This window comes from Puma concolor, chromosome D3 (genome assembly GCF_028749965.1).
Source record: "Puma concolor isolate L17-30 chromosome D3, mPumCon1.1.hap2, whole genome shotgun sequence".
NCBI lineage: Eukaryota > Metazoa > Chordata > Mammalia > Carnivora > Felidae > Puma > Puma concolor.
This window is the reverse complement of record NC_141678.1, coordinates 17,037,854-17,058,630: the sequence shown is the minus strand read 5'-3', so window position 1 is coordinate 17,058,630 and position 20,777 is coordinate 17,037,854. Positions and strand designations below refer to the sequence as shown.

The 20,777-nt window shown below is 37.4% G+C and overlaps 1 protein-coding gene across 1 annotated transcript in view; it reads left to right on the top strand.

Annotated features, from left to right (window-relative positions):
* The window catches only part of SPPL3 (signal peptide peptidase like 3), a 140,140-nt gene that overhangs the window by 10,236 nt on the left and 109,127 nt on the right, over window positions 1–20,777 (top strand). The window lies entirely within an intron of this gene.

Genomic DNA, 20,777 nt, shown 5'->3' with positions numbered 1-20,777 from the left:
TGTTTGCCAAATAAGATGGGAAAGATGTAAGGAAAGAGTATGCTTGGTATAGACAGGGCCATAGGGTCTTCTGTTTTTATTGATAAGATAGAGAATTGTATATTTGAAGCCAGGGAGAAAGAGAAATTGATCTTGGAAAGAGATTATTATTATTTTACTGTAGTTTAAATTTAGAGATTTTTATTTATTTATTGCAGTCATGGATTTCAGTTAGGAGTTGTGAAGGGAACTTAATGGGAAATGAACAACACTTAATGGGGATGTGACATTTAGTCTTTGATTCTTTGGATCTTTACATTAGTACTATTTCGGATTGTATTTCATTTGGATGTCTTGTTTTCGTGTGTGTGTGTGTGTGTGTGTGTGTGTGTGTGTGTGTGTGTGTGTGTGTGTGTTAATTGTGTCCAACCTCTTTGGTCATTTGAAACATTGTTGCCTTGTAATCCTACTTCCCTGTATTTTCTTTAAAATACTTGTTATTTCTGCCAAACTGGATTACTCACTGTTTCCCCTTTTATTCAAGCTCTTATACCTGGTTAGCCTTTCTCCCAAGTCTCTAAATATGTAAGTCCTATGCATCTTTGAAGGTCCAGCTGAAATGCTTTCCTCTTGTTACAGAATCTTTTTGATTTGTCTAGAAGAAATATTCTTCTGATGCCTGTAGTTCTTTATCTGATCCTGCCATGTGGCAGCACTTTGATGATTTTCTGACCTTGCATTGAATATATTTATGTGGCTATCTTCCTGCCTTGACCGTGAACTCTGGGTAGAGGCTGAGGTTTTCTTTTTTTTAAAGAATGAATGTTTTAGAGGTGACATTTGCCAGGTGCTGGATTTTAGAATATAATATTTCCTTAAAAATATAATGAAAGGGCACATAGAAGAGAGGAGAGAATACTTACCTAACATCTCACAGCTCTTTGAAGAAAATACAAAAGTAAAATTGTTATTGTTAAGTTGGATCAAGTGCTGTGGCCAGATTTGCCTAACTTTCTAATATCCGTATAGCACCTTGAGAAGGAAGGTGGCTCAGCCCCCGAACCAAACACCTATGGGAGGCGTTTACAGAGGACCACAGGCTCTTTAGAGTCAGCGTCTTCGTTTATCTCAGTCTTCTTCAACTTGACTGCAGACCAACTGCTACCAATTTATTTATACTTGATCTCCCAAACAGGCACTTTGTGATATAATACTATTTTTTTTTAAGTGGAGAAGCTCTGCTTTTTTTTTTTTTTTTTTTTGGTAATTAGCAGGGGACGAGTTTCAGTCACATGCTCAAATGAAAATATTTTGCAGGAAACTTCCTTTGAGGTATGAGGAGCAATAAGTTATGTGGAAACCAGCTTCTGAGCAATTTAACATTTTCTCTCTTGCTTCTATTTCAGAGTTTCATATTCCTTGTATTTAAGCTTTTGTTTAAAGAGTTGATAGCATGATCAGTACCTCTGAGTTACAAGAGAAATGTTTATATTATTGGTTGCATTCACATGAGTGTCTTTTTAAAATTGCATTGCAGTGTTCAGGTACAATTTGGTGGTGGTATAGGAGATATCTGTAAGGGATTGGATATCAGAAGTTTAAGAGAGAAATTGTTTTTGGAAAGTAATAGATTTTATAAGTAAGGATCTAAAAGATATGTTTCTGATGATTTATCTTAAGAGGATTTTATCATATTTTTCCTTAATTTTCTTTACATTTTATCTGAAAATATTCAGTTCCTTCTTCATATTTTTGTTGCTTTTACTATCAAGAAAGTATATATGTCTCACAATAATATTATTTGTTTCAATTTACAAATTGTTCCTTATGTTATAAAGAATGAACCTCCAATGTAGTCTAATGTTTAGATTAAAAATACAATTTTTTTCTGGAAAAAAATGATGCTAATTTTTTTTTAAATAGAAACTTATTTTGCCTTCATCTTTTCCCTGTTTTTAAGAGACTGTTTTCTCTTTTAACTCATTTCTTTCTCTTGTTTAATAATTGTAATTCAGAAAGGGCAATTAAAAAAAATCTCGGCCTAGTGAGTGCATATTTTAAATTGCATAGATACAGCAGTGCCTCAATCTTAGTTTAGAGTTCAATAACCTAGTCGTCTGGATAGGGATAAATCAGGAGTTTGGGGGATTAGAAATTTGTTTTTGTTTTGCACCTTTGTATGCTGTGCAATGGTGAAAATAACTGACAGACCTAAGGATGATATATTAGGCTGGTATTCATGGATAGCAAAGGTTCCAAGACCTAATGCTAAAGGTTACCAACCAATTTAGAACAAAAGGGACTAACAAGTAGAAGTGAGAGAGAACAGTGAATAGCAGATGTGATTGGACAGTAGAAGCAAGGCAAAGGTTACGAGACTCACACATCAGGAAACTCAAGTAGTGAGACCAAATGGAAAAGATAGCCAGCTACTAGAATAGGAAACTCAGCCAGAGTCATCATGTGGCAAAGGTGCAAATAGCCCCATACATCTCTGCAAATCCAGCTTTGTGCTTCAGTTTAGGCTTACCAAGTTGATAATGAGTCAACATATATATATGTATTTTTTTCTTCAATTTTAGAAACAATTTGTCTCCTCTTCATTCCCATCGTTGTCCCTAGATGACCCTTATTTGTGTTCCCTTAGTACATCGTACTTACCTTTTTCTTTTTTTTTTTTAATTTTTTTAACGTTTATTTATTTTTGAGACAGAGAGAGACAGAGCATGAAGGGGGGAGGGTCAGAGAGAGGGAGACACAGAAGCGGAAACAGGCTCCAGGCTCTGAGCCATCAGCCCAGAGCCCGACGCGGGGCTCGAAGTCACGGACCGCAAGATCGCGACCTGAGCCGAAGTTGGCCGCTCAACTGACTGAGCCACCCAGGCGCCCCCCGTACTTACCTTTTTCAATTGTTGTTTGTTTCCTTGTAAAGTATTGAGGGCCTGATTATATTTTGTGTCTTTATCCTCAGTGGCTTGGCACATAGTTTATTTAAGTGTTATTCTAGGGGCACCTGGATGGCTCAGTTGGTTAAGTGTCTGACTTTGGTTCATGTTGTGATCTCATGGCTTGTGGGTTTGAGCCCCGGTTCGGGCTCAGTGCTGAGAGCCCAGAGCCTGGAGCCTGCTTCAGATTCTGTGTCTGCCTCTCTCTCTGCCCCTCCCCTGCTCGTAATCTGTCTCTCTCAAAAATAAGTAAACATTAAAAAAATAAATATTCTGTATTTTATTTTTTAAAATAACCCTAAAAGTAAAATTAGTAAGATGGAAGGTTATGTGATATCTTCTGTTGCTTTCAACTTTCAGTTTAAGAGCTTGAAGGGACAAGCATCAAATATCATTTGGGTCTATAGGTCAGTCTTTTACACTAAGTAATTGAAAATATTATTGTTGAAGATGTTAGGCTGGACCTACCTTGGTTATAACTAGTTTATGGAACCTCTTCAAAATACAGTGGGAGAATTGATCACTGTGTTGGTTAGCTGTTGCTGCAGTAATACTGCATAACAAATTATCCCCACACCCGGTGGCTTAGAGTAGCAGTCTGCAGGTTGGCTGGGCACCTTTGCTTCTTGCTTCAGATCTGTAAGTCAGTTGGGCGGCTCTGCTGCATGTGTGTTTAATTTGGGGTCTAGACTGAATGGGCAGCAGCATCTGCATGGGTGTGTGGGGGGGAGTTCTTCTCATGACAGTGGCAGAAGCATAGGAGGGCAGGTGGAAACCTACAAGACTTCTTGAGGCTCAGGCTCAAAACTGGCATACTGTCATTTCTGCTTCATTCTTTCAACCGAAGCAAGTCTTTGGTGGAAACCAAAGACAAGGAGCCACAAAACTAAATCTTCCCCGTTTGTGGGAGGAGCTGCAAAATCACATGGCTACAGAGTAGATTCTGGGAGAGGCGAGGAATTAGTGCCAGTAAAAGCAGTCAACCACAGTTGGAAGTTCCCACTTCCCTTTCATGTGACTAGGTGTCACTTTTTCATTTTGTTCTAAAATGAAGCATATCATATAGTCAGATTTCATGTAGGTCTCTTTCTCTAGCATTCAGGTTTTCTCTCTAATCTTTTATATTTTTAAAATAGCATTTTTGAGGTATACTTCACATACCATATAATTCATTCATTTAAAGTGTACGTCTGGTGGTCCCTGGGTGGCTCAGTTGGTTAAATGTCCTACTGAGCTCAGGTTGTGATCTCACAGTTGGTGAATTTCAGCCCCTCATCAGGCTCTGTCCTGACAGCTCAGAGCCTGGAGCTGTTTCGGATTCTGTGTCTCCCTCTTTCTCTGCCCCTCCCCTGCTCTCACTCTCTCTCTGTCTCTCTCAAAAATAAATGAAATATCAAAAAATAAAAATAAGTGTACATCCAGTGGTTTTTAGTACATTCACAGAGTTGTGGGGCCATTGCCACAATCAATTTTAGAACATTTTTTTTTCCACATCCAAAGAAACCCTGTCATTAGAAATTACTCCCTTTTCCCCCTTCTCCCTAGCTCCTGGAAGCCACTAATGTACTTTTGGTTTTTATGGATTTGCCCATTTCCTATAAATGGAATAATACAATATGTGGTCTTTTGACTTCTCTTAGCATGCTGTGTTCAGGATTCATCCATGTTGTGGCATGTATTGGTGCTTCGTTCCTTTTTATTGCCAAATAATATTCCATTTTATGCATATACCATATTCTGCTTATCTGTTCATCAGGTGATGATTGTTTTCATTTTTTGGCTATGATGAGTAAATGCTACTATGAACATTCATGTAAAAGCTTTTGTGCAGATGTATATAAATTTACGTTTCTCTTGGGTAAATACCTGGGAGTGGAATTGCTGGCTCATTTTGTTTCTCTGTGTTTAACATTTTGAGGAACTGCCAAATCGTTTTCCAAGACAGCTGTACATTTTACATTCCTACCCACAATGTTTGAGGGTTCTGATATCTTCACCTCCTCACCAGCACTTGTCATTGGCCATGTTTTTTTATTATAGCCATCCTAGTGAGTGTGAAGTGGTTCTTACTTGTGTAGTGTTTATATTTAAGGGTTTATAGAGGATAAAAGCAGTGGTTTAAAATGTTAGATCTGTTTGCACTTAACAGGGTAGTACCAGAGTTGCCACCTCAGTTTTAATTACCTAAAAAAAGGTAAATTGAGGGGAAAAAAAATATAATATTTTGACTCAGATTTTTCTTCAGGCTACTCCTTGTTTTACATGCTAGAATCATTTAGCAAGAGATTAACCTCAGGTGATTGTTAAACTAGTTCCTTACCTTTGAGTAAGTGAATGCCCAGATTACTCCGGCAGCCTGCTGTGTCATCAGTAGTCTTGGGACTGTGACTGGTTTAATGACTGAAGTTGTTGTTTTTTTTTTTTTTTTGGGGGGGGCAGGGGTTGCATGGAGGGAGTCCTCTGTATCTGTTCTTTGCCAGCAGGGTAATCACTAGAGGAGTTAGTTGTAAAATACGACCTTTTTTGGGGCAGCACTGTTCAATACAAATATAATGAGGTACACATGTAATTGAAAATTTTCTAGTAGCTGCATTAAAAGCAAAAAGAGGGGCGCCTGGGTGGCGCAGTCGGTTGAGCGTCCGACTTCAGCCAGGTCACGATCTCGCGGTCCGTGAGTTCGAGCCCCGCGTCAGGCTCTGGGCTGATGGCTCAGAGCCTGGAGCCTGTTTCCGATTCTGTGTCTCCCTCTCTCTCTGCCCCTCCCCCGTTCATGCTCTGTCTCTCTCTGTCCCAAAAATAAATAAACGTTGAAAAAAAAAAAAATTAAAAGCAAAAAGAAACTCATGAAATTAATTTTAATAATATAGTTTATTTAATCCAGTATATAAAAATATTTATATCATTGATTATATGTAATCAAAACAAAAATTAAGATGTTTTACATTTTTTTAGTACATAGTCTTTTCAGTTCAGAGTAGCGACATTTAAAAAAATTTTTTTTTTCAACGTTTTTATTTATTTTTGGGACAGAGAGAGACAGAGCATGAACGGGGGAGGGGCAGAGAGAGAGGGAGACACAGAATCGGAAACAGGCTCCAGGCTCCGAGCCATCAGCCCAGAGCCTGACGCGGAGCTCGAACTCACGGACCGTGAGATCGTGACCTGGCTGAGGTCGGACGCTTAATCGACTGCGCCACCCAGGCGCCCCCAGAGTAGCGACATTTTAAAAACTTAACATCTACAAGTGGCTGGCAGCTGCCATATTGAACAACAAACACCATTCTGGAGGTCTAAGAGCTTATGATCTGGATTTCTGCTCACATGTATGATGATCTGTATCATTAGGAAAAACAGATGAGTGCTTGATCAGCCTGTATTTCTAGTTTCTCAGTTTTATGTTGTTACTGCCTTTTCTTTTTTTAAATGTGGAAGAGAATCTTCAGAGGGGTACAGAGAGACCAGCTACTTACAGCTCAGATTCTTGGCTGTGAGTAGAGATTAGTTAACAGGAGAAAGAAGAACTTTGGTCTCCCTCATCATTAAGGGTGTGGACCAGGTTCTGTAGTTCTTGGCAAGTGAAAGAACTGCTACCATTTGGTTCTTATTCTAATTGTTCTTGTACATTCAGGGTCTCATTTGGCCTGCTGTTTATCAGTTATATACCACTCGTACTGTTTGACCACATAGTTCTCTCTTGGTTAGACAAAATAAGGCTGTGGGTTTGATCTCTGTAATTAATGACTGACTCTTTGCCTGCTGGGGCTTCACTATAGTAACTAATGCAGAATAAATAGGATTCTCTCTTCCATGAGTTTACACTGTTGATAGAGACTGCTGGCATTTTGCCAGCAGATGTAATTAAGACCACTTCAAGAGAAGAGATTTCAGAATGGGCCACTGTATGGATGGTGTGTCCCAGTCAATCATTTGATTACTAGAGGGACTGAATTTGGTCAAGTGTCTTAATATTTGAGTGTCATTACTCATAGCTTATATTTTCTAGTTTGCCTCAGCCCTCACCACTTTCTATTGCCTCACACAGAATCTGTATATTACTGGTTTATATCATTTACCTAGCCCCTGCAGGCAGTTGAGTGTTGACCCCCTCCTGATGTCTATGATCAGTTCTAGGTCATTGCCACAAGGGTGGGTTAGGGATAAGGAGATGGCTGATCAGTGCCCCAGTGACAGTGGATAAAAAAAAGACTTTATCTTATGAGTACTTCCATCGTGAGACACAAATACTCCGTACTTGACCACTGTATTAAGTTTTGCTGACTATTGGAGGTCTTAATGTTCTAATAAATGTTCCATCAGCTTCTTCTTTCTCTCTGGCCCCACTGCTGACTAGGGCATGGCCCCGGGGAAGTCTCACCCTCTCCATTAGTGCTGAGACCTCCCACCAGTGTCCAGATACCAGACGCCAAATTCCCTTTCTGTTTTTTTTAAAGTTCATTTATTTTGAGAGAGATAAGAGCGTGAGAGAGCAAATGAGCAGGGGAGGGGCAGAAAGAGAGAGAGAGAGAGAGAGAGAGAGAGAGAGAGAGAGAATCCCAAGCAGGCTCTGCACTGTCATCACAGAGCCCGATGCGGGGCTTGAACTCACAAACTGTGAGATCATGACCTGAGCTGAAAATTAAGAGTTGGACACTTAACCAGCTGAGCCACCTAGGTGCCCCTTGAGTTTTTGATACACATTATGATTTTGATAATTTCCAAGTTTAGTTTGACACTTGTTCATTAACTTCATTTTTGAAATGTGCTTGAAAGAGAGAAATAATGCTTTTTAGTTTAGAATTTGAAATGCTTTGATTTATTGGTATTATAAAATATTCATTTAACAGTTGTTTTACCTGTTCTCAACTGAGTGCACAGACTGCAGTGACTAAGCTCCAAGTTGGTTGGCTCATCAGTGGGGATAGAATTGGAAGCCTTACTTCTTCTCTGGTCTTAGGCACTAAATAATTCCACTCTTCCGGTGGTAAAACCTAATTTAGACTTCTTCTGATGGCAAAAAAAACAAGCCCTAACTGACATGAAGTTCATTATATTACCTGTTTATCCCTGTTAGGGTGACTCTTTGCTTTGCTGCAGAAATATTTGTGTTTGGTTATGGGGTACTGCCCGAAACCGTGCTAGGGTAATCCTAGTACAGGTTCTGTGTTTTCTTTTTCGTGGGTGTGTGTGTGTTGCCTTTCTAAAAGCCACAAAGGGGTGCCTGGATGGCTCAGACCATTAGGCATCCAACTCTTGATTTCAGCTCTGGCCATGATCTCACAGTTGTGAGATTGAGTCCCACATTGGGCTCTGCCCTGAGCATGTAGCCTGCTTAGGATTCTTTCTCTCCTCCTCTGCTCCTCCCCTGCACTCTCTCTCACAAAATAAAAACAAAAATAGATTTAAAAATCAGGATTCTGAAACATCCCTGGCTGCAAGAGTATCAGATGAGGAATTATGGAACTCTAGTACTACACATTTTATTGGTGCAGTTTTAGAAGATGTAGATAAACAGAAAAAGAAAAGAAAAACACTTCTACCTACCCCCCCCCCCCAATCCCTCATTAAATTTGCTGTGTATCTTTCAGGTCTTTTAAAAAATGCATATGCTTGTGACTGTTGTTGTTTAATTACACACTAGTTCATAAAAAATCAAAAATCTTGAGTAAGTAGTAATAAAAAAAATTATCGTTACCTAAAATTTAACTTACCTAGAAAATTCGTGGCAACATTTCATGGTACCCTTCTGGGTATTATAGGAAGTATAGATTATTTTTTACACAAAAATAAGGATAGATTCATACTGTATTTTCCTTCTTGTGTCAAACTTAATATCTACAGAAGAATAAATGTTCTGTGTATGTTAGTTATGAGACATAATAAACACTCATGAACTTCACCAACCACCTAAAGAACTGCAGGATTACGAGTACTTTCTTGAAGCACCTGTGTGTGTACTCCTTGATCCCTCCTCCTACCTACCCTCCTCCCCGTCACGAATGTGATGTTTAACATTCCCTTGTTTTTTAAAAAACTAGTTTTACTATGTTTTACTGTATGATATAATGTTTATTTTTACTTTAATTTTTTACAGTTGAGTATTGTAAAGATATATATGGTGTCTTTTATAATTTGCTTTTTTAAAATCAATATTATTTCCAAGACGTGTCCCACTTTTTGTACTCATTTTCCACTAATGTATAATATTCCAGCCTGTGAATTATATCATGATTTATTTATCTATTTTCCTGTTGACGGATATGTAGGTTTCCAGTTTGGAACCGTTTCAAAGATTTCTGCTGTGAACATTCTTATATATATTCTTGGTGTTCTCTTTTTTTTTTTAATGTTTATTTATTTCGAGAGAGAGAGAGAGAGTGAGCACGCAAGCACTAGCATGGGGAGAGGAAGAGAGAGAATCCTAAGCAGGATCCACACTGTCAGTGCAGAGCCTGACGCGGGGCTCAATCTCACAAACTGTGAGATCATGCCTGGTGTTCATGTTTGAGAGTTTTCCTACGATTTATCCCTAGGGCTAGAATCTAACCATCTCTCCTAGGTGAGTGCTTTTGTGTCGTAAGAAATCCCTCTCTGGCCTGAGGTTTTAAAGGTATTCTCCTGTATTTTTTTCTAAATTGGAGTTAGTGTTAATACTTTGCCTTTCATGTACAAATTTTTAATCTAAAATCTAGATTAAATTTAGAATTTTGTCTAAATTAAGATGGATTTAGTTAAGACTAAGACATCTGGAATTGTTTTATTTAACCATAGGGTAATAGGACTATAAGATTATTAATTATATTATTATATCCTGTTAGTAGAGGATAATAGGAATCCAGTTGTCACAGTTACATTTATTGATAGTCCCTTCTTTTCTCACTGATCTCCGATGTTACCTCTGAGACTCTTTTTGGTGTGTTTAAGTAATGTTAGATGGTAAATAGTACTTTGTTACTAAACAGCAAATAGTATTTTGTTATCTGCCTTTTTTTCTATTTAAAATACCTTGAACATCTTTTCAAACCATTAAATATAGGTTAGTTTTTAGTGTGTACATAATAGACCACTATATTCAGCCCTTCTTTATTATGTCTTATTCATTCGTGATCCTCCAGTCTCCCTCTCCAGGAAAATATAGCCAGCTTTCTCTCCATTCTTCTAGAAATGTATGCTTGAAAGCACATGTATAATTCTGTGTAATCCTCCATTTTTATTGTGGTAAAATATACAAAATATAAAATTTTCCATTGTAACCATTTTTAAATGTGCAGTTAGTTCAGTGGCATTAATGAGTGCATTCAAATTGTGCAACCGTGGTGTCACCACCACCCATCTCCATAGCGTTTTCATCTTACAGAATGGAAACTCCATACCCATGAAACACTAAACACTAATTCCTCATTCTACCCTCCTCCCTTCCCTTCTCCTCCCCTTCACTGTCTCAGTGAATTTGACTACTGTAAGTATCCCGTCTAAATGGGGACATACACTATTTCCCCTTTTGTGTCCAGCTTATTTTGTTTAGCATAAGATCTTCAAGTTTCATCCATGTTGTCGCATGTGTCAGAATTTCCTTCCTTTTAAGGCTAAATAATACTCAATTCTGTGTATATGCCACAGTCTTCTAATCCGTTATCCTTCTGTTGGCTTTATATTATTGAATAATGCTGCCATGAACATGATTGTACAGATACCTGTTCAAATCCCTGCTTTCAAATCCTTTGAATATATACTCAGAAGTGAGATTGCAGATTGTGTGGTAATTCTTAGTTTAATTTTTTGAGGAACTGTCATATTATTTTCTATGGCAGCTGCATCATTTTACGTTCTCTGCAGTGGTGCATAGGGTTGCAGTTTTTCCACATCCTCTCCAACACGTGTCGTATTCTGTTTTTTGATCATTGCCATCCTAATGGGTGTGAAGGGTATCCTTGTGGTTTTGATTTCCATGTTCCTAATGATTGATGGTGTTGAGTGTCTTTTCATGTGCTTATTGACTATTTATATATATTTGAAGAAATGTCTCTAAGCCCTTTGCCCATTTCTTACTCAGGTTGCTTGATTTTGTTGTTGAGTTGTAGTTGTTTATATATTCTGGATATCAATCTCTTATCAGTCCTATGATCCGCAAATATTTTTTTCCCATTCCATAGATTGTGTTTGCACATTGTTAATAGTTTACCCTGGTGCACAAAATTTTTAATTTTGATGTTTATTTTTTTTTTCTTGTTGCCTGTTTATTTTTGCTTTTGGTGTCCTATCCCAAGAAATCATGGCCGAATCCAAGGTAAGGCTTTTCCCTTGTGTTTTCTTCTACGAGTTTTCTTGCATGGGCTTTTATGCTTAGGACTTTGATCTATTTGGGATCCATTTTTTTTTTTTTTTTTTTATGGTAAGCATTCAACTTCATTCTTTTGTGTAATCCCTTTTTGATGAAGTGATAGTGTGTTCTACACACTGTCATGCTATGTCTTGCTTTTTTCACTTAGTAATGTATCTCAGCCCCACTAACTTGTTTCTTTTTTGTTCTATCCAGCATTCAGTTGAACAGTGTAAGTCAGTATGTAGGAGAGCTTTTTGAGTATGGCTGGCTACCTTAACGAACAGTTAAATTAAAAGAAAATCACATAGGAATGTTAAACCCAGGAATGAAAACTGAAAAGAAAAGGCAAAAGCAAGGAAGGGAGAAAGAGGGAATATAAGGGAAAAGATCATTAACTTTTGCTTTCAGGAGGACAAATGCAATTTTGTTGAAAGTTTATCAGGTTTATATATTCTTAACACACTGTGTGTATATAATTTATCCTTAAATCAGTCCTCTGAAGTGTAGGTATTGCTCCCTTCCCCCGGCCATTTTACAATTGAAAAACTGATTACTCACCCAAGATTATATAGTTAATGAATGGCAGAGCTAGAATTTGAACACAGATATTTTTAACTCCAAAGCCGAGGCTCTTTGCCATTAATGGTTCTCTGAGAATAAAGGGAACCTTTAATCAAGTAAGCCTGAGAAAGGCTGCATATTAAATTCTTCTCTTGGAAATTCATCGTCTGAATTAGCATATCATGAGCTCTGGTAAGTCAGGTGGTAAAAAAGAAATCTGTTTGATTTTGTTTTAAATGTTAAAAGACACTTGCTCAGGGGAAGAGTTTGGCATCTTAACAGTACCTAGAACAATTCCCACTTAACACTATTTTGGGAAGTTCCACTCATACTTGTGTTTTCTTTGTTGTATCAAATTTCAAGAAAGGCTAAGGACAGGAAATTAAATCCTAACCTGGTGAAGAAACAATCTATAGAATTACCTAACACAGAGCAGGCATTTTGGAGCTTATTTCCCAAAATCTGTAAGGTAACTCAAATGGGCAGCCAGCTGCTTTTCCAGAGGTGAATTGCGTTTGACTACAACTTCCCTTGTCCACAAGTAAATAATAAGCTCTAGCTTTATTTCATTGTGTATGATATGGTAAAATTACAATACAATAGAAGAATTTAAGAGGTTCATTTGGAAATATTTAAGAAAAAAAATAACACTTTGACCCGCAGTTCTTCTTACATGTGAGCTTTCAGTTAAGGATTCTATCTTGGTCATGAATTGTGCATTTTAGCGGTACCACAGATGATATAAGCTATGATTTAGGAAATGAAAGATTGTCTCTATTATGAGTGTGCCATTTAAACATTGAACAGAAACTAGTGTCAGAGATGGTCAGCAAATGAATGAATCAGCAGCCTATTTGCATTTATTTTGCAAGAGAAAGCCATTTTTCAGTTTGAGACCCAATCCCTTGCTTAGGCATTGCTTTTAGTATTCCATAGGCCTAATCCTATCTTCATGATTTTACAGAATGTTCTTTGATTTTCCCCCATTTATTTTTCCAAGTTCTCAAGTTGTGTAACATATCTTGTTAGTGTTTAAAAAAATTTTTTTTTAATGTTTATTTATTTTTGAGACAGGGAGACAGCGCGCGAGTCAGGGAGGGGCATAAAGAGAGGGAGACACAGAATCTGAAACAGGCTCTGGGCTCTGAGCTGTCTGCACAGAGCCCGATGCGGGGCTTGAACCCACGAACTGTGAGATCACGACCTGAGCCGAAGTCCGACGCTTAAGCGACTGAGCCACCCAGGCGCCCCGTTAGTGTTTTAATTGGAAGTACATCACGTTTATTTTTTAACTTGGACAAAATTGTCTGCTTCATGATACTGTGGCATATTCCTTTTCTGTAACTAACCAAGTTTTTCCGCATTAAAGTTTAGGTTTTTTTATACATCCACTACACCAATTAACAAATGTTTTATTCTTTTTGTTGCTGTTTTAACGGAGATACTTCCGCGTTCTTTTTCTAGCTGGTTACTACTGGTGTACAGCATTACCATTGGTTTTTGCAGACTTGCTTTTTATATCCAACAAGTATGGTAGACAAATTATTCTAATGATTCTTTGCTTAGCTTCTATACAGACTCAGGTAGTGATCTGTATATTTCAGTAGTTTTTGTAATTCTCTGTTTTATTGTCCCTTAAAAATTAATCTGGAGTAAAGAATATGTAATATGTTATTACGAATAGCTAAATCAGGTACCTCTTGGTCTGTTAAGTGGAAGACCACTAATGTTCAGCCATCAGATTTGTAATGTGGATTGTTTTAATCACATTAAAAAAGAAATCAAAAGTTTTTTATTGCTTTTTATAGAAAGGAGTGGGATTGATTGAATTTTATAATATGTAGAGTCTATTGCTATCATGACATTTTGCTCGAATCTTTCATGTGCTATCAATAGTTTTACTTGTTTAAAAAACCCTTGCATTCTTCTAACAAAAGCTATATAGGAGTTCTTTTAAATAAATCTCTTGAGGTGCTGCTTTAATTGCTTAAATTTTATTTAAGATTTCTCACATCATTATTCATAAATAAGACTGTCCTGTAATTTTCTTTTTTAATTTTATCTTAACGGTTTTAACACCAGGATAATGTTTACTTCACAGTACTTTGAGGTCAGTATGCCACATTTTTGTAAGAAATTTAAAAATTTCTGTGTAAAGCTAGGTTTGGGGTTTTAGTGCTCTTGTAGGGGTAAAGAAGAGGTGGTTGGGTAATTTGTTATCTTGGTCAGTGTCTTCTGTTACAGATTTGTTTAGCCATGTCTTTTTGTATCAATTTTGGAATCTAATATTTTAATAGCATATCTATTGAACCTAAATTTTAAAATTTCTTTTTTTTTTAATGTTTATTTTTGAGAGAGAGACAATGGGGAAGGGACAGAGAGAAAGAGAGAGAGAGAGAGAGAGAGAGAATCCCAAGCAGGTTCTGTGCTGTCACTGCAGAGCCCAACATGGGGCTTGAACTCACGAACCATAAGATCATGACCTGAGCTGAAGTCAGATACTTATCCAACTGAGCCACCCAGGCGCCCCAGAGTAGTTTATTTTTTTTAAGTGGTCCAGAATATGTTCATGTTGGTGAATGTTTCAGGTACACTTGAAAAGAATGTGTATCTTGCTGCTATTGGGTGAAATAGTGTATGAATATCTATTAGGTCAAGTTGGTTTATAGTGTTCAAATCCTTGCTGATTTTTAAAATTCTATCCATTACCGAGAAACGTGTGTTGAAAGTTGCCGACTTTAGTTGCTTTGTGTATTTCTGCTTTCAGTTCTGTGACGATTGAAGCTTCGTTATTAGATACATGCATATTTAGGATTGTTATTTAAGTCCTTTTAATGAATCGATCTATCATTATTTATGTCCCTCCTAATAGTCATTGTTCCAAAATCTACTTTGCTGGTATTTATACTGCTTCATCTTTGTGTTTGCCTTCATTTGTATTCTCCCATCCTTTTACTTTTAATCTGTCTGTGTTTTTATATTTAAACTCTGTTTCTTGTGGATAGCATATGGTTAGGGCTTGCTTTTTTATCCAGTTTGACAACCTTTGTCTTTTAATTGGAGTAGACTGTTTAAATTTTCTGTAATTATATGTAATTTAATATGCTAGTATTACACATATTTTCCTTCTTTTTTTTTTTTTTTTTTTTTCTTTTTTAAGTAAGCACCATGTGCAACATGGGGCTTTAACTCATGACCTGGAGATCAAGAGGCGCATGCTTTCTGGCTGAGCCAGCCAGGCACCCCCTGTATTTTCTTTCTTGCTATTTGTTTTCTATTTGTTCCATCTGTTCTTTCTTGTTTCTCATTTTTCCTTCTGTCTTCTTTTTATTAAAACATTTGTTGAGAATTTTTATGGTTTCATTTTATCTTTCTTGGTTTACTTGGTTTATGTCTTTGTTTTATATTTTTCGTGGTTGATACAGGGCTTACAGTATACATCTTTAATTTCCTACCATCTGTGTTAAAATAATGTTACACCACGTCACCTATAACTTACAGGGTTTACAATGGTACAGTTTAATTTTTCAGCTGCCTGGGTTCCAAAGGCACGTATCCTAACAAGAAACAGACAAATAGAAATTTTTTTGCCTTTTATGACCTAACTTTGATCTTGAGTCAGGCAGTGTTTCTCCTGCTGTATTCTGTAGGTGGAGGCAGTTATAAAGATTTGCCCAGATTCAGGGAGAGGGAATATAGACTCCCCCCCAGCACCCCTCACCCATCTTAGTGGAGGAATATTAGTGTCTCATTGGAAGCAGAGCATGTGGATTGCAACAGGAGGCAACCTTTGGAAAATGCATCTGTTACACTCTCCTGTATCTCTGTGCCTCTATTATCATTCCATGTAATTTTTTGTATGTTGTAAACACCACAGTACGTTTTATTTTAAACATGTCTTTTGCTTTTGCCCACCTATTTACCATTTCTTTCACTCTTTATTCCTTTTTGTAGATCCAAATTTCCATCTGATATTCTTCTGTGTGAGGACCTTCCTTTAATGTTTGTTATAGCAGGGGTCTGCTTGTGATGAATTCTGTCACCTTTTATTGGTCTAAAAAAGCCCTTATTTTCTCTTTGTGTTTAAAAATACTTCACTGGATATAGAATTTTATGTTGGCTAAGTTTTTTTTTCTTCAGGACTTTAGAATCTTACTTGTTTTTGTCCTGTGTGATTTCTTTCTTTTTTTTTTTTAATCCTACATGATTTCTAATGAGAAGTCTACTTTCATTTTTATCTGTGTATCTGTTTGAATAGTGTGGCCTTTTTCCTTGGATACTCAAAGTTTTTCTTTTTATCAGTTTTTTTGCTTTTTGTTTTTTTTTTTAAATTTTTTTTTTCAACATTTATTTATTTTTGGGACAGAGAGAGACAGAGCATGAACGGGGGAGGGGCAGAGAGAGAGGGAGACACAGAATCGGAAACAGGCTCCAGGCTCTGAGCCATCAGCCCAGAGCCTGACGTGGGGCTCGAACTCCCGGACCGCGAGATCGTGACCTGGCTGAAGTCGGACGCTTAACCGACTGCGCCACCCAGGCGCCCCTGCTTTTTGTTTTTAAGCAGTGTTGTGTGCTTTGGTGTTTTTTCCCTTTGTGTTTCTTCTGGGACTTGAGTTTCTTGGATTTCTCATAATTTTCATCAATGTGTCAGATTTTCAGCCATTATTTCTTTGTTGTTGTTTTTTCTGCTCTCCCTTCATTTTTTCTGGACTCTAGTCATGTGTGTTTGACCACTTGACAGTGTCCCATAGGTTACTGAGGCTCTTTCCTCCCCCCCCCCCCCCCGCCCCCCAATCTTTCTGTGGATAGTTTCTATATTCTGTATCTTCAAGTTCACTGTTATTTTCTTCTGCAGTGTCTCATCTCTTTTTCCCATTCAGTGTATTTTTCATTTTACCTACTATACTTTTTAAAACTCTGCAAGTTCCATTGGGTCTTTTTTCATCTATTTCTCTTTTTTCCACGTCACATTTATGTGAACCATATTTATAGTATCTGTTGTAACATCTTTGTCTTCTAAGTCCATCATGTTTATATCATTTATGGTTCTGTTTCAGTTGATTCACTTTCCTTCTGGATGTGGATCTTTTCCTCTTTCCTTTGTATGGCTGAACATTGTGAATTTTACATTTTCCATCTTTTTTGAATTTATTTAAAAAAATTTTTTATGTTTATTTATTTTTGAGAGAGAGAGAGAGACAGCGTGAGCCAGAGAGAGAGGGAGACACAGAATCTGAAGTAGGCTCCAGGCTCTGAGCTGTCAGCACAGAACCCAATGCAGGGCTTGAACCCACGAACCGCAAGATCATGACCTGAGCTGAAGTCAGATGCTTAACCAACTGAGCCACCCAGGCACCCCTTGATTTTTTTTTTAATGTTTATTTTTGAAAGAGAGAGACAGAGCGTGAGTTGGGGAGGGGCAGAGAGAGAGGGAGACACAGAATCCGAAGCAGGCTCCAGGCTCTGAGCTGTCAGCACAGAGCCCGGCACGGGGCTCAAACCCACGAACCATGAGATGATGACCTGAGCTGAAGTTGGACACTTAACCGGTTGAGCCACCCAGGCATCCCTACGTTTTACATTTCTGGGCACTGAATTCTGCTATATTCCTTTAAAGAATGTCAGACTTTATTGTCATACAGTTATTAAGTAATTTTTTGGTCAGTTTGATCCTTGGGAAGCTTGCTTTTAAGGTTTTTATGGTTGGTCACAGCAGTCTTTTTCCTTAGACTAATTTAGCCCCACTACAGAAGCATGGTCCTTCTAGTGATTCTGAGGTTTCTACATTTTGACCAGTAGGATCACAAACTAGTCCCAGCCCTGTGTGAGCTCTGGAGATTGTTGGGCTGATTGCTTTTTGGTGGTTTGCTCCCTGCTCTTGAGAAGGTTTCTGAGATTGAAGAGAATCCTTATACAGATCATCAGATCTCCACATGCATGCAGCTCCTTGCTCTTCAGTACTTTGTCCCGCAAATTCTAGCTGCAAATTCCAGGTGCTTCAGCTTCCCCGACTCTTGTCTCCTCAGTGCAGTCAGAGCCAGGAATCCTGTGTCAAATTTCTGTCCCTGCAGTGAAGTCTGGAAATTGCCTCCAGGCCGTAAAGTTTGGTCAGTCATGGAATTTACTTTCTTTGTTTCCTTTCTCTTGAGGATCACAGTCTCTGCTGCTGTTTGCCCAATGTCTAAAAACTGCTATTTCATGTGTTTTGTCAGGTTTTCTAGTTGTTTACAAGAACAGGGCAATTCCTGTAGCAATTAGAACTTTATGTTCAGAATTTCAAATCTTCCTGTTTAAATTGTATTAATACTTTCAATGATTTAACAGTTTCATTTGCCAACAAAGTGTATGTCATTTCTACTTTCTGATTTTCCAGCTTTTCCCCCCATTTAACTTTTTGTTTTAAATATATAAAATATAAATACGTAAGAAAATATAAATATATTTTAATATATGTTCATATAATATAAAAATAAAAAGTTATCATTTGTAAGCGTACAGTTCCATGGCATTAAGTATATCCACATTGTTGTACAACCACCACCATTGTTCATCTCCAGAACTTTTTCATCTTCTCAAACTGAAACTGAGTACCCATTAAACACGTATCACTATTCCATACTCTCCCTAAGCTTTGGCAACCACCATTCTACTTTGTGTATCTATGAATTAGACTATTCTTAAGTACCTCATACAAATGGAATCATATAGTATTTCTGCTTTTGTGACTGTCTTCTTAGCATAATGTCATCAAGATTCATCCATGTTGTAGTATGTGTCAGAATTTTCTTCCTTTTTAAGACTGACCGTTGTATGGATATACCATATTTTGCATATCCATTTGTCTGTTTGTGGGCATGGGTTATTTCTACCTTTTGGCTATTGTGAATAATGCTGCTATGAACATGGCTTTACAAATACCTGTTGGAGTCCCTGCTTTCAATCGTTTTGAGTATATACCTTGGCCTTACTAAGTTTTATGGACACATATCCTGAGAGAATATTGAGACATTCAGGAGTAGTTCCTAGTACTGAGTAGATTGCTGATCCAGTAAAATCCAGTTTTTAAATATTCCTATTTTTGGATTCTCAGCTGTATATTTGAAATCAACTACATTCGAAATTCTTTTGTTCCAGAAGATACATATTTCCATTCTGGTTTGTATTTAAATCGTGTTTGATTACATATATTTGTGATATGCTTAGATGTAGTATTTGTTTCTGTTTTTATAACTACTTTTATGTTGATCCATTATAGTGAATTATAGCTACAGAATAATACTGTGTAGTAGCAAAATGCTAATTTAAGAAATAGAAATAGTAGCATGCCAGTGATTTTTAAATAGCCTAGTTACTGAGCTCAGTAGTTCTCAGCTAGGGTAGTGCTTGCTGTTTGGGAGAGGGGGGCATTTTTGGTTGTCACCACACTGAAGGTTGTCATAGGCATTTAGTGAGCAAGGGGCTAAGTTTCTAGATGCCTTACATTGTTCAGGACAGTGCTGTACAAGGAATAACTGTTTTGTCTCATTTCATGTAATTACCTCAGTCTAAAATATTCTACCTGTATACACAAGGCATTTTTTTACATGATGTTAATATATAATCTAGTCTATAAATGCAACTAGTATGTATGTCAAGGAGTGAGTAATGTCCTTTCATGTAGAGCTTTACCAAGAGTTGTTTACCGTTTTGGAAAAATGCATCACAGTGGTACCCCTCAGAGTATATTAGTCACTGTTTCACATACCTGATTCAGTTGGCGTTTGTAGCTGTCATTTTCATTGTGATTCTTCGTATTGGTGCAAACATCTTATATATCTTATGTATCTTCTAGTGTAGTGATGCTCAAGTTTTTACATCTTAGTGCTTTATTAAATTAATTTCCTTTTCTTTTTCTTTTTCGTATTTATAGTTGGGGCATTGTAATGATATTTTAAAGTTAAATGGATAGGTAAGTTATCACTTAATATAATTTCAGGGTAATAAAGGGACTGTTAAAACGTTTTTTATAAATAGGAGCTTTTGAGTTTGGTAATGTTGGAGCCGCTGAACTGATTAAATAGCAGAAACAACTGAACTCCATAGTCCCTGTGACACATACACAGGCTTTAGTATTTCTGTGAAGTTACCACTAATACTACATTTCAGATATGTATGAAAATAGTCTTTTATCAATATTCTTTGGAAATTACCACACTGTCTCATGAATGACTGGGCAATACCAATAGTACTTTGAGAGGCATTGCTGTATATCTTGTCTTGCTTTTGTACATTGACCTTTTCTCAATTACCGTTTTTGTTCTAAACTATATAGTTTTTATTGCAAAACTCTTTTTGTTTGTTGATTGTTGTTATTGTTTTAGAGAGAGAGAACATGAGAGTGAGGAGCGGGGAGGGGTAGAGGAAGAAAGGGAATCTTTTCTTTTTTTTAAGTTTATTATTTTGAGAGAGAGATGGAGAAAGAGAGAGAGAGAGAGAGAGAGAGCATGCACGCGAGCACATGCATGTGAGTGGGGGAGGGGTAGAGAAAGAGGGAGAGAGAATCTGAAGCAGCCTCCATGCTCAGTGCAGAGCCTGTTGTGGTGTTTGATTCCACGACTGTGAGATCGTGACCTGATGTGATACCAAGAATAGGCTGCCCAACCAACCAAGCCACCCAGGCACCCGGGAATAGAGAGAATCTTAAGCAGGCTCCACCCTCAGCAGGGAGCCTGATGAGGGGTTCTATCATGACCCTGAGATCATGACCTGAGCCAACATCAAGAGTCAGACACTTAACCAGCTGAGCCACCTAGGCTCCCCTGTTTTGTTTTAAATTTTATTTTATTTTATTTTATTTTATTTTATTTTATTTTATTTTATTTTACTTTTATTTATTTATTTTTTTTAACGTTTATTTATTTATTTTTTTGGGACAGAGAGAGACAGAGCATGAACGGGGGAGGGGCAGAGAGAGAGGGAGACACAGAATCAGA